The sequence below is a fragment of the Coregonus lavaretus genome (assembly GCF_964263955.1).
Source record: "Coregonus lavaretus genome assembly, chromosome: 5".
NCBI lineage: Eukaryota > Metazoa > Chordata > Actinopteri > Salmoniformes > Salmonidae > Coregonus > Coregonus lavaretus.
In genome coordinates this window covers 20,463,005-20,477,063 of record NC_139992.1, presented here as the reverse complement: position 1 = coordinate 20,477,063, position 14,059 = coordinate 20,463,005, and positions in this window count along the sequence as shown.

The window sequence follows — 14,059 nt, the reverse complement described above, 5'->3', positions numbered from 1 at the left end:
AGAAATAAATTGTAGACCTCCACAAGTCTGGTTCATCCTTGGGAGCAATTTCCAAACGCCTGAAGGTACCACGTTCATCTGTACAAACAATAGTACACAAGTATAAACACCATGCGACCACGCAGCCGTCATACCGCTCAGGAAGGAGACGTGTTCTGTCTCCTAGAGATTAACGTACTTTGGTGCGAAAAGTGCAAATCAATCCCAGAACAACAGCAAAGGACCTTGTGAAGATGCTGGAGGAAACAGGTACAAAAGTATCTATATCCACAGTAAAACAAGTCCTATATCGACATAACCTGAAAGGCCGCTGAGCAAGGAAGAAGCCACTGCTCCAAAACCGCCATAAAAAAGCCAGACTACGGTTTGCAACTGCACATGGGGACAAAGATTGTACTTTTTGGAGAAATGTCCTCTGGTCTGATGAAACAAAAATATAACTGTTTGGCCATAATGACCATCGTTATGTTTGGAGGAAAAAGGTGGTCGTTTGCAAGCCGAAGAACACCATCCCAACCGTGAAGCACGGGGGTGGCAGCATCATGCTGTGGGGGTGCTTTGCTGCAGGAGGGACTTGTGCACTTCACAAAATAGATGGCATCATGAGGAAGGAAAATTATGTGGATATATTGAAGCAACATCTCAAGACATCAATCAGGAAGTTAAAGCTTGGTCGCAAATGGGTCTTCCAAATGGACAATGACCCCAAGCATACTTCCAAAGTTGTGGCAAAATGGCTTAAGGACAACAAAGTCAAGGTATTGGTGTGGCCATCACAAAGCCCTTTCCTCAATCCTATAGAAAAGATGTGGGCAGAACTGAAAAAGCATGTGCGAGCAAGGAGGCCTACTAACCTGACTCAGTTACACCAGCTCTGTCAGGAGGAATGGGCCAAAATTCACCCAACTTATTGTGGGAAGCTTGTGGAAGGCTACCTGAAACGTTAGACCCAAGTTAAACAATTTAAAGGCAATGCTACCAAATACTAATTGAGTGTATGTAAACTTCTGACCCACTGGGAATGTGATGAAATAAATAAAAGCTGAAATAAATCATTCTCTCTACTATTATTCTGATATTTCACATTCTTAAAATAAAGTGGTGCTCCTAACTGACCTAAGACAGGACATTTTTACTACTAGGATTAAATGTCAGGAATTGTGAAAAACTGAGTTTACATTTATTTGGCTAAGTTGTATGTAAACTTCCGACTTCAACTATATATTTTACACCTCTTTTCTCCCCAATTGCGATCTTGTCTCATCGCTGCAACTCCCTAACGGGCTCGGGAGAGGCGAAGGTCGAGTCATGCGTCCTCCAAAACATGACCCGCCAAACTGCGCTCCTTAACACCCGCCCACTTAACCAGGAAGCCAGCTGCACCAATGTGTCAGAGGATACGCTGTTCAACTGACGAGCAAAGTCAGCCTGCAGGCACACCACAAGGAGTTGCTAGAGCGCGATGAGCCAAGTAAAGCCCCGCCAGCCAAATCCTCCCCTAACCCGGACGACGCTGGACCAATTGTGCGCCGCCCTATGGGACTCTTGGTCACGGCCGGTTATGACACAGCCTGGGATCGAACCCGGGTCTGTAGTGACGCCTCAAGCACTGCGATGCAGTGCCTTAGATCACTGCGCTGGTGCGGGGGCTTAGATCGCTGCGCCACTCGGGAGGCCTCTAAAAGAGATTTTCAATGGGACTAGGATTAATCTGTGGCTGAGAAACCGGCCCATAAGGTTATGCTTCATTCAGGAAAGTGTAAATAAAAACCGAGGCGAACATAATCTGTTTTTTAATAGTGTGACACTACAGTTGAGAGAATGCCACTTCCTTTTCCTACCATTAGTGTACTGTACAGTGTTGTAGACATTACACAGGTCAGTGGATTTCCATTGAGCACACACATTCGGACCCCTTAATAGTGGGTCCAAAGGCAAGGGTTATTATGGGTAGGTTATCCATGTGGGGGAGAGAGAGAGATATTTCTGTTATTGTGAATGTGTCTTCCTGTGGCTGCTTACATATTGATCAGAAACTGTAAATTCAGTTTTACATCCAAATGAACATCAAATACAAAAGTATTTATTCTAGGACCTGAAGGAATAGCTACTGTAGAAATTGCCCTTTCATAACACTTTCAGCAACCTGTTTGAATGACTCATCCCACTGCTATTGTCCCACTGCTAATATAAGGTGACTCAATAAATAAGATAAATGTTGGTGGGGCAACAATTCAATTGAATGCACTGCATTTTTCCCAAGGGAACTTCAGGTGTGCCATTTGTTATACAGAAACACACAATACGTGAGAAAGAATCCATGGCCTAAGCCATGGGGAGGAGAGGGAGAGAGAGAGAGAGTACCTCACCGAAGGAGAGCAGGAACTGTTTGTTGAGTTGTTGACCAATTGCATGGATGTGAACAATGCAGAATTCCTGAGAAAGACAAGCTTTTATCCCAACCCCTATGGAAGAGATTGGAGCAGGGGGATGCCACATTGGGCACCCGTGGAGCAGTTGTTTTGGGGGGTTAAGTGCCCTGCTCAAGGGTACATCAGCAGGCAATGGCATTGATACCAGCAACCCTCCGGTTGCCAGCTCACTTCTCACCAGATTTATTATCTCAGACACAGGATTTGAACTTGCAACCTTCCGTTTACTGGCTCGCTTCTCAAACCGCTATGCTACCTGCCTCCCTAAAATGAAATAAAACTCTTGATGACAGTTGTTAAGAGTCTTTTCGGGGGCCGGACTGCAGTTTCTGTTTTGAGAGGCACTTTTGTGGGCTATTTCCCTCTTTGTGTCAATAACTAGAGCCAGTCAAACAGAATAATAAATTACATCTGAAATGTAGATGTGAGATGAACCTGTAAAGACTGAGTCAAACATTTACACTAAACTATTACAGAGGGCTATGCGTTGACCATGTGCACCTCTAAAATAAGGTGAGGTGAGGATGTGGTGTTCGGCTCGGTAAACACCTATAATAGTATTGGGTCATCTGTGTGTGTTGCCAGAGCGATTCGATCTAGGGCTCCAATGGTAAAGCAGAATGAGTGCTGTCATGACAATGGTACAGCATCATAGGAGACTTAATCCAGATAAACAAGACAACAATATGTCACCCTTCTCATTTGAACACACAACAAAATATGTCTCAAAGGCATGGTTCACCTGGGGGGAATTCCGACCCGAGTTAAGCGCATAAATGGAACGTAATTCCCCTTTCATGCATTTTTCTCTCTATGCATATTCTGACCTTGAACTTAAAGGGATACTTCGGGATTTTAAGCTGGTCTATGCTTGTCTATGCTGGTCAGTGCTGGTTGGATGCTGGTCAAGCTGGTCTGACCAGCATGGCCTAGCTGGTTCTGCTGACCGACCAACATGTTCTAGCAGGTTGTGCTGGCAGACGAGCATGGTCTAGCTGGTCAAGCTGCTCTGACCAGCATGGTCTAGCTGGTTATGCTGACAGACAAGCCATCATTGTGTTTTCGCTGGTGACCAGCCTTTGTTGTGTTTTCGCTGGTGACTAGCCTTCATTGTGTTTTTGCTGACAGACCAGCCTTCATTGTGTTTGTGCTGACACACCAACCTTCATTGTATTTTTGCTGGTGAGTCTAGGGCTGTGGTGGTCATGAAATTTCGTCAGATGGTGATTGTCAAGCAAATAACTGCCGGTCTCACGGTAATTGACCGTTAATTAACATAAACACGTTTAGCATCTTTGGCTTCCATTCATGGCCTACATGCCACTGATGCAGACCTTTGGAACATCTACATTAAAAAAAGTATAATAAATCCATGTAATATACCCTACACCATCACAATAAATCCAATATTTCTTTTAGACAGGTCTAAAGAAACATGATATGAAGAAAATGTAGTCTATTTCAGAAGAACAGAATAGCATACTCTGAGTTGTCCTTATGTTAGGGCCTGATCTGGCTATGCCATATAGTTGTGGGCTACACTAGTTCATTTAGCAGACAAGATTTGCTTAGAATTCCGTGGCATTATTTTATAGTATGAAGAATACAATTGAATATAGCTGAATAAAATAGAAAGGATATTTTCTCCAAACGATTTGAGGGAGTGTGCACATGTGGCTATTCTGTGTTGAGCAGTTAACAAAGAAACAGATACTCCTAAATGCTTAATTTAGAGTTATTTATTTAACTTTAGTTGTGATACAAACGTTGGGCTGAATGTTTAGATTTTTTATACATTCTACGGCTGCATGACGCGACTAATGATGATTTGAAAAAAAAGGCATGAGCTCTGCTTTGTTTCTTGTGCAGGCTGTACACACTTCATCAGTCTCTCATTAACAATTTCACAAGCACTTGATAATGCCTCGAATTTCCCGGTGGCATCCCCTTTGTGTGGCCGTAATGCCCAATTAAAATCCATGCCTTTTGCGGCCAGTAGCCATTGTGCCCTTGGGCTGAATATAATAATTATAATTCCCTTCTCCCAGCTGCATGCTCCAAAGCACCTTTCACTCAAACGGCTTTCCATCAAGTGATCAGGTCTTTCTCACAGGCTACAAGTGAAGACAGACACATCGGGGATGCAACTGCATGCCTCCTTATCCAATTCCTAGGCGCATATTGAAGATATTGGAAGAACTATCCACATGTACTTTTCGTCAGCCAACAAGATGAGTAGGCCTAACGAACAGCAAAAGCACTAGCCTATGTCAATCTACTATCCCCCATAGTACAAAAGTTGACCTATTCTGTGCGAGAAATAAATATGTGACTCGATTCAGGAAACTAGGCGTATGTCGCAAATCACTACTTCACAGGAGCAGCATTTGAACGTAAACATGTATTTTTTTATCAAAATTCGTTTTTTGGCATTTTACATTTTACATTTTAGTCATTTAGCAGACGCTCTTATCCAGAGCGACTTACAGGAGCAATTAGGGTTAAGTGCCTTGCTCAAGGGCACAGACATTTTTCACCTAGTCGGCTCGGGGATTAGAACCAGCGACCTTTCGGTTACTGACACAACGCTCTTAACCACTAAGCTACCTGCCGCCCCCGGCGGGTAGCTTAATTTAGCTTAATTTTCTTAATTTTCCAGAAATGCCTTCTGGAAAATTTGAACTTTCATGTGCCTTAATAACAAACTTGTATTCCATCCATAAATATGAAATAAAATTGTTATATTACGAGTTGGTTTAGCCACGGAAAAAGACAGGAACCTTCCCGCTAGCCATGATTGGCTGAGAAAATTGATGGGCTGGACATACTGGGAGATGAGGTTGGATTGGTCTGCCATATAGCATGCTTCTGTCTATAACGTGAGCTGTTCAGTATGTGTTGACAGTCCTTTCTACCGCGCCGTTTTGAAAGATATAACATTAGCCATCGAGAACTACAAACGTTTTCCAAACAAGATGTAGCTACAAAGAAAACTGAGTTAAATGGTTCCAGTCTGCTGTGAAGCATTCATCCATGTATACAGGTAAGAATCTAGCTACATTTTCAAATATAAGTTTCTAATTTTGTCAAAAATACGTTTTTATTGCAAGTTAAAGCATACTGTTAGTTAACTAGCACACGTTAGCTTGCTAGCTCGCTAGTTAACGTTACGTGTATGATCTGTGTAGTAATATTATTCAAATCAGAAATCTATTTGCGTCGCTAATTATAGCCTAATGTTAGCTAGCTAACATTGAACCTAGTTTGTTAGCCTTAGCTACCTGCAGATTCATATTACAGCTATGACAATGTTTGTATTGGTAGTAGTATGAGTTTGGATTATGCCGGTTCATTGTTTAGCTAGCTAGCTACCTAGCTAGCTACATGTCTAAACAAAAGACTCCACTTCGGCTGGATTATTACATGACCCATCAAATTAGCCAGGTGTGTCTGGGGGTGATTACGGCCATCTATTGTATTTCATGAACATGTGTACATGTCTAGACAATAGTGGCCCATCCACTTAGCTAGATGTGGCTGGAGGGTGGTTATAGCATTTCCTTCACATGACCCATCAATTTAGACAAGTGTGTTGGGTAAGTATTTTTATCTGGACACTTTCTGTTTTTAATATTGCTACTATGCAAGTAACCACTTCACTATACCGTTTACACCTTCTGTATCCTGTGCATGTGACAAATAAACTTAGATTTTATTTGATATAGCGTGTGTTTACCACATGGCCTCACATGTGAATCCTTAAAGAGATGGGTGGGGCTAAGAGGGTGTGAACAATGCTGAATGGATGTACACAAAGAAGAAGAGGTGTACCAAAACATTCAAGGGCCATTTTCTCAAAAGTGGGGTTACAAGTTTATCAACTTTCAAAGCAGAATTACTTTCCCATTGTTCCTCAATGGCAGTGTATGACATACCATTTTCTAGCTCTTTTATCCAATGTAAAAAACACAATTTCAAATTTTGCTACATAAGACCGAATCGAGGCGGTTGGTCACATATTCCAAACATAGTCTGGGACAGTTGTGGGATGGGGTAGATCCCAAATTAATACAACCACTACCATAAAAAAAAACAGATCAGAAAGTTTAGCTTAAAATGTTGATAAACGATTAGGCAATTTCTTCACATTATAAGCGCAGTAATGTGCACATGGCAGTAGGCTATAAGCGCGAATGTTCCATTAACGGGAAACACCATTCTCAAATGTGACCGCAGATTATGCATGTAATGCTTTTATTGTAAAGGTGCATTTTTATGGTGAAAATTATCTTCCCCAAACTTGAAACTCACGTGCTGCGTATGTATGCCAGTTTGGCTCTAAAGCCGTTGTAAGTTGATTAATGTGCTTAATTTTAGGAAGTTATTTGGCCACTTTAGTTGTGACACAAACATATAGGCCTATGGGCTACGCTACATGAGGTGTGCTACTATGATTCGAAAAAGTCGCAAAAAAAAGGCATGCGTTTCTTGCCTTACTCCACACAAGCTGGGCATCATTCACAAGTGATAATATATCATTCACAAGTGATAGGCTAATATTGTCACCCATCAGACTATTCTTGATTTAATTTTGTCTTTACATATATTAAATAATATATGTATGAAATTAGTTTTGATTTAGAATGGACCATTATCATGCACCTGTAGGAATAGGACTTAAATAGGGAATGGAGGATGCTTTTCCCGTGGTTAATTTTCATGCCAGCCAGGTAGGCTATACTCCTGTGGTAAAGGGAAGAAATGTGCTTAATATTAGGAAAGTTGAAAAATAAATATAGTAGGCCTAGCCTATAGAAAGCTGATGGGATCCTCCTCTTTTTACTAGAGGCCATCACTCTGTTTTTTTCACGGAATTGCATAGCCTATAGAAATGTTGCGCAACATGAGCTCATGGGCTCTCATTAAGTGTTTGATTAAATTTTCGATCACATTTACAATGATCTCAGAGTGATTAGAGGGACAATAGAGTGCTACTAATGGCCATCAGCAGCATCAGAGCTTGGAGAAGCCTAATTATCGTGACTAAACGGTTATGTGGAATTTGACTGCCATCATGACTCGTGACGGTCACCATAATAGCCCTAATGTTTAATTCCTATTGGAATCCAGACAGAGTGTATTCCTACAATCAAACTGCAGTAGAGCATGCTGGGAAATATGATAATAATGTGAGTGGTTTTGCAGACCAGCAAAATTCAGATTACTTGGGAGTCAACTTCACTTGGGATTTGAACTCACAACCTCTGTTGCCAGCAACCTGAATTTCCTGCTACACCACTGGATCTGGGGGTGTGATAAAAATTGTTAAAAGATTAGAACCAATAGACATTATTTCGTTTGTCCCTACGGAGGAACCCTTTTGTGTGCCATGTAAAACCCTTTAATTTGTCGCTGTAGGTAGCGGAACCCTTTTGAGTTCCATTTAGAACCCTATCATGAAGAACCCTCTGGTTCCAGGTAGAACCAATGACAGGTTTTACAGTTACACTTATCGGATACTTCAGATGTGCTTATGGAACACACTGTTAAAACTTACCTGTAATTTCACAGTAAGTTATTGGCTACTGAGTTACAGCTAAATTAAGCGGTTATTGTTGTAAAATGACCTGTTGTTTACGTTAATTTCACTGCACTTTGAAATGTAGATGGCGGCAATGTGCTGGCAGGGGCTCATTAGCATATTTGGAGGCATGGTTTAATGCTTTAGACCATGTGCCAACCATTTAGTGGAAGTGTTGTACCAGTTGAAGTGGTTGATGGTTATGTCATCAAAGCATGAGCACATCTTTTAACACTGTCAGTGTTAGTCTTTGTAAGAGTGTTTGACGTAAAAGAGTGTCACGATCGTCGGGAACAGAGGACCAATGCGCAGCGTTATTTGCGAACATATTTATTAGTGATTTACCAAACAAAACAACAAAACGATAACGTGACGTCCTTAGACAAACACAACCTACTTGGAACAAGATCCCACAACCACTGTGGGAAAACAGCCTGTCTAAATGTGGTTCCCAATCAGAGACAACCAGCAACAGCTGACACTCGTTGCCTCTGATTGAGAACCACACTGGCCAACATAGAAATACTCAACCTAGAATGTAAAACACATGAAAACTCACACCCTGGCTCAACATACTAGAGTCCCCAGAGCCAGGGCGTGACAAAGAGCTGCACTGGTAAGTGCTTACTGTGTATTTCACAGTAACTTAATGGAAGTTAGTTGCATGGAAGTTGCTGTGAATTCTGCATTACTGAATTGGCAAGTGATGTTGTTTTTGATACGGGAACTCCAAGGCATGCGTCAAAATCGCTAAGCAGCTAACTTCAAAGCAGTGTGCTGATGCATGTATCACTTTATCAGAAGTATGTCATCAATGATGTCTGAAGCTTTGTTTGATCACATGCTTTTTCAAACCATGTATTGCAAAATGCGAGCTCCCACTGATTTCGTTGTGGTTCCAGTGCTTTCTTTGATTCAAAGCTGCTGTCAAACACTGACCTCTTCCGGGCACCGTTCTTACAATTATATTGAGTTCTTTGTACAAAATTCCATAGGGAACTATGGAACATTCAGGGACGTGAGGGTATGAGGTCGAATCCTGTTGAAAACACATAATTTTAAAAATGTTTGATGTGAAACCACACTTTGTGCTCTGTTGTTCAAATAATTTGTTTTATTTATAGATAATACACACATGTACACAAAAAAGGAACCAACCAGCACCATGTGAGTTCCTATGTGTACCTCTGAAGGTTCCTTATGTGTACCTTTGACTTTTTTGTACCCCAGGGAACAACCATGTACCCTAACCTTACCCTAATTTTGAGTTTGGATATATATATTCCTGCCATTAAATCTGTGGCCAATCTCTATTATACCCACAGACCTGGTGGCATAGCAGGACATTCAGGTCATTAGCAATTGAAAGGTTGTGAGTTCAAATCCCAAGTGAGGTATAGTCTCAAATAATCAGCAGCCTACTGTCCTTTTACAGCAATAACACCTTCATTCAGTTGTAAAAAGTCAGTAACCTGTTGTTTACCTTACTTTTACTGCAACCAGTAGCTTGTACTGTCCCATTCAATGAAATCAACTTTTTAACAGCAGCATTTCATGGCATAAAAGGAAAACATGGTGGCGAGGGAAAGAACAGGAAGGTTCTTCACAACATTCACAGCAGTAAAGAACCCTTCCTGATATGCAAAAAATATATATGGTTACACATATCACCCTCACCCCTGACAAAGAACCCCTCAGGAAACTTTTTTAAAGAGTGTATGCTGGTCCAGCATGGTCTAGCTGGTTGGCAAAACCACGCCCATCATTATCATATTTCTCAGCATGCTCTATTGCAGAAATATTTATTTATTTATTTTATTGTTTGTTTCAATATCTGTGTTTTTGCATTCAGCTGGGGGTGTTCAGCTCATCAGTTCTCCCCATTGATCAATATCTCTATTAAAACACATTTATTGACTAATTAATCAATTAATTGATTTTATGCTACACAATGATAAATAACATACTTTTTTCTAAACTAATCCAAACTGTTAGTTGGAATTATTGCACCGTTACTGAAATGGTTGTTCCCATTTAGCTGGTTTAGGTAGGCTCATTTAGTCATCTTTCTAATCCTGACAAGCATTCTGAATGTAGATTGTGGGTGAATAAAAGTCCCAATTGTTGTCTAGCCCCACTCAGGCTGGAGTCTAATAGGCATTAGCTATCACTTTGCAAGCCAGCATAATGTAAGATGATGCAGGTTGTGTGGGTGACCAGTGTCCAAAACACAATGAAGGCTGGTCACCAGAGAAAACACAACGAAGGCTGGTCACCAGCCTATGCTGGTCTATGCTCTTTTTTTCAGCAGGGTACAGTATATCTGTTTGTCAAAGTAGGTGGCTAACTCCTTGATGTGCGTGGTGTGTCCAAGCCGCAGACTAATGGAGATCAGTAGTCTATATAAAAATCATTCCTGCATGTCTCATCTTCGCCCTAAACTGATCACATTTACATTTTAGTCATTTAGCAGTCGCTCATTTTCCAGAGCGACTTACAGTTAGTGATTGCATACATTTTCTTTCATTTTCTTTTCATACTGGTCCCCCGTGGGAATCAAACCCACAACCCTGGCATTGCAAGCGCCATGCTCTACCAACTGATCTGGGTACACGTCATCTGAGTAGAGAGATGTGCTCATATCATTCCATAATTACAGTTCCTCTTGTTGTCCTGCTGCTGATGTACTCATGTTTGTATTTGATTAAATTGATATGAGGTGACTGAAAGACAGGATGTGTCTCTTTTTCATGTGAATGCCTGTGCTTATGTTTCCATGAAGAGATTCAGCTGGGGGTGTTCAGCTCATCAGTTCTCCCCATTGATCAATATCTCTATTAAAATAAGTTTAGCTTTATCCATTTTCACTATCAGAGAAAATGTGAAAAGTTATCGAATAGAGATGAAGCAAGGTTTATTCAAACAACAATCTCAAAAGATGATAATGGTCAACCCTTAAGTGAAAAGTGGATTGAAGATGAGCAGTTCCATTCTAGCCTTACGTGTAATATAGAACAAATTTGACCTCTAGACAAGTTCAGCAAGCTCATATATTTTACCCTACATCCAAGAACAAAACAAAGCACAAATCTTAACTCCAATTCTAAGACTGATTAATGGTTATAAACTGAGGAACTGACTTCTGTGAACTGACAGCTGGTTTGGCCCCATTGTACCGTTGTTGCACAGCAGTCTTTCTGTTGCACTATTTCCTAGTAGTTTAGTGGGCTCTTCTGGTTAATGATGAGACTGGAGAAAGGTGTGGCTGCTGATCTGGACCATTGACCAATCTCTGGCGCATCCTTTAGAACTCTGAGCCAGGGCTTTTGCCAGTTGTACCTGTGTTGACTTTGGGCAGAGTTTAATTATCTTTAGAGTTGCTAACTGCTCCTGTTTTGAGTTTGGGCGTGGTCGTCTTGTCTTGCTTGAGTGTTCTGTGCTCCAAATCAGGGATATTGCCAACCACACCTGATTTGAGTTTGGAAGTGGATCTGACCCGCTCCTTGAACACAATTGCTTTGCGTTCCTCACAGGCTTTCCTATAGTTAAAGTAGTGACCTAAGCCATTGCTGACACTCTCTATGACACCCTGTGCTATGGCTCTGAAGTTACGACACTGCTCTTCCTTCTCCTCGCGCTTGGCCTCCTCCTTCTCTCTCAGGCTCTGTATCTCCTCCTTCATGGCTGCCTCTTTCTCTGTGAAGCCCTTAGCCATCAGCTTTTCCTGCTCATGGAGCTTGCTATCCAGCGCTCTCTCCAACTCCTGTTGCTTCTCCTTTGCCTCCTGGACCATCTTACCCTAGAATCACAGAGGGACAACATAACAAGCAAGCTGCATTTTCTCAAAGACTACTGTGTTCACCTCCCTCAGTTACTACAATCTGTGGTTATAGTTAAAAATATTAAATATTATTATTTTATGAGACATGGTATAAAAAAAATAAAAAAAAAGGTTTAAAGTGTCCATACATACCTCTAGCTGACGGATGCCCTCCTGATGACTCCTCTCCCTCTCCTGGATCAGTTTCTCTAACTGGTGCTGTTTCTCTGCCTACATCTTCACTGCCTGTTCAGCCAGGGCTCTCTTCTCTTGCTCCTCTGTGTCAGAAAAGACAGTAGCCAATGGCTATTTCTTAAGTGCAAAGTGATCGATTCGTGGTCTGAAAACTATTTGAACACCAAAATGTGGCCCAGTATCTGAGGAGCGTCCTTGATGTCTTTTGTTTTTGCAATGTTGTTTTCCTTTGTTTTTCTCTTTTGTTCATTTAGTTGATTGTTTGTGCATTGGGGGACTTGGAGGGGGGTTTTTGGGGGTGGGGAATGGAGGGAGAGTTGTATTACTTTTTATGGGGGGGGGGGGTCTCGGATGGTTGAGGGGCAGCTGTCGGGGGATCTTGGAGGGTTGGTGGCCCGGCGGTTGGGAGCTTGGGCCGGTGGGAGATTGGTCGTTGACCCTGGTTGCTTTTGTGGGTCGCTCTAGATGGGAGTCTGTTAGATGACTGAATGTAATGTAAATGTTGAGTGGCTTCACTGCAGGTAGATTGTATGTTTTAATATTCAATAAAATACAAAAACAATTCAAACGTTTAAAAAGAGGAGTGTCAGGTCTACTACTACTTACATAAACACTCAAAGATTCAAAGTGGATTCAAAACAATGTATTTATTTACAAACTGATATGTATTTTATATACAACTTCAGAGATTGGTTATGTTTTCAAATGATATAATATCCATATTCATTATATTTTGCTTCAATAGACAACGTTCTCAAAGAATATAAGACCATGAAATACTGAACAAAAATAGAAACGCAACATGTAAAGTGTTGGTCCCATATTTCATGAGCTGAAATAACATCCCTGTTCACATCCCTGTTAGTGAGCATTTCTCCTTTGCCAACATAATCCATCCACCTGACAGGTGTGGCATATCAAGAAGCTGATTAAACAGCATGATCATTACAGAGATGCACCTTGTAATGGGGACAATAAAAGGCCACTCAAATGTGCAGTTCTGTCACACAACACAATGCCACAGATGTCTCAAGTTGAGGGAGCGTGCAATTGGCATGCTGACTGCAGGAATGTCAGCCAGAGCTGTTGCCAGAGAATTTAATGTTAATTTCTCTACCATAACCCGCCTCATATGTCATTTTAGAAAATTTGGCAGTATATCTAACCGGCCTCAACACCACAGACCACATGTAACCACACCAGCCCAGGACCTCCACATCCGGCTTCTTCACCTGCGGGATCGTCTAAGACCAGCCACCCGGACAGCTGATGAAACTGTGGGTTTGCACAACTGAAGACTTTCTGCACAAACTGTCTCAGGAAAGCTCATCTGCGTGCTCGTCGTCCTCAACAGAGTCTGGTTTGCTGATGTCAACGTTGTGAACAGAGTTCCCGCCAAGATTCAGCAACTTCGCACAGCCATTGAAGAGGAGTGGTACAACATTCCACAGGCCACAATCAACAGCCTGATCAACTCTATGCGAAGGAGATGTGTCATGCTGCATGAGGCAAATGGTGGTCACACCAGATACTGACTGGTTTTCTGATCCATGCCCCTAACTTTTTTTTAAAGGTATCTGTGACCAACAGATGCATATCTGTATTCCCAGTCATGTTAAATCCATAGTCTAGGGCCTAATTTATTTATTTCAGTTGATTGATTTCCTTCTATGAATTGTAACTCAGTAAAATCTTTGAAATTGTTGCATGTTGAGTTTATATTTTTGTTCAGTGTATATTATGATTAAAGAAAAGTCTCAGTTATAATATAGAAATGTTTTTATTAAAGCATCTAGATTTAACCGCTATACCAGTACAGTGATAATTTCACCAAAATCTATAAATACATATACTGTATAAGAAAAATAATACTTCACTCTTGCATATAAAGCTTATACTGATTCTGTCAGCTTCCTGCCTCCTGTTTGTCTCCGGGCCTCTAGAGGTCATCTGTGTTCCCCTCTGCCTTAGTTCTTCCTCGTGTGTCCTTATTAGCTTGATCCAGGTCACCTGTGCCTTGTTTCACCTAGA